We start from the raw sequence: 1,477 nt of genomic DNA, 5'->3' as shown, positions 1-1,477 counted from the left end.
GGATCACTTGAGGTCAGGAGTTCGAGACCAGCCTGACCAACATGGCGAACCCCGTCTCTACTAAAATTACAAAAATTAGCCAGTTGTGGTGGTGCATGCCTGTAGTCCCAGGTTTTTGGGAGGCTGAGACAGGAGAATTGCTTGAACCTGGGAGGCAGAGGTTGCAGTAAGCCGAGATCATGTCACTAAACTCCAGCCTGGGTGACAGAGGGAGACTCCGTCTCCAAAAAAAAAAAAAAAAAGGACAGAATTGAAGTAACTCAAGTTCTACTTCTTGGTCTTTGCAGTCACTGTGCTTTTCCTGCTTGTGTTGAATCTGTTTACATACAGGCATGGGTAGCACCCAGGAGGAGTTGAGATGAGAACCAACTCTGAAGCCACCTCCAAGGATTCTAGACCTTCATGAATTTACTCATGAAATGAGTTAGCTGGGCGAAAAAATGAGTAGGCAAAATGATGGCATTGTACCCTACAAATATATAGAATTATTACTTGTCAAATAAATAAATACACAAATACGTATTTTTAAAGGACAAATGAACCTGCTGGGGATCACCCGTATAACTGGGAGTTCTGAGAAATAATTTCCACATCGAATATAATGTCTACTTAAAAATAAGTAATAAACATGTTAACTTCTATTTTGCATATATTATTATTTTGAGACAGGATCTTCTTGTCGCCTAGGTTGGAGTGCAGTGGTGTGATCACGGCTCCCTGCAGCCTCAACCTCCCGGGCTCAAGCGATCTTCCTACCTCAGCCTCCCTAGTTGCTGGGACTACGGACATGTGCCACCATGCCTGGCTTCTTTCTTTTTTCTTTGGTAGAGACGGGGTTTTACCATGTTGCCCAGGCTGGTCTCAAACTCCTGGGGTCAAGCAATCCTCCGGCTTCAGCCTCCCAAAGTGCTGGGATTGCAGGTGTGAGCCACCCCTCCTAGCCTTATCATTGTTTTTAAAGTCTTTTACAGAAAGTCACTGGTCTCAGCAGGGACCAACTCTTAGTAACTCTTGCTCTTTACCTCCTGGCCACCCTGGGAATCCTTTTCTTGTCTGGGGGTGTGGTGGGGGTTCTGGAAGCCTGGCTCTTACACAAAACCAGCACCTGCAGGTCTTGCCATTCCTCCAAAGCACTGGGCTTTTGAACTGTACAGCCGGGGAAGGACTCCCCCTTCCTCTATCACAGCCTTTCCCTGGGACTGCTGTGGCTTCCAGAATCAGGGGAAGCACTAAGAGAAGAAAGGAAAATAACGCTGGGCGCGGTGACTCACGCCTGTAATAACAGCACTTTGGGAGGGCGAGGTGGGCGGATCACCTGCGGTCAGGACTACAAGACCAGCCTGGTCAACATAGTGAAATCCCGTCTCTACCAAAAATACACAAAAAATTAGCTGGGCATGGTGGTGGGCGCCTGTAATCCCAGCTACTCGGGAGGCTGAGGCAGGAGAATCACTTGAACCTGGGAGGGGGAGGTTGC

The sequence above is a fragment of the Mandrillus leucophaeus genome, unplaced genomic scaffold (genome assembly GCF_000951045.1).
Source record: "Mandrillus leucophaeus isolate KB7577 unplaced genomic scaffold, Mleu.le_1.0 Scaffold43, whole genome shotgun sequence".
Taxonomy (NCBI): domain Eukaryota; kingdom Metazoa; phylum Chordata; class Mammalia; order Primates; family Cercopithecidae; genus Mandrillus; species Mandrillus leucophaeus.
This window is presented reverse-complemented; position numbering follows the sequence as displayed.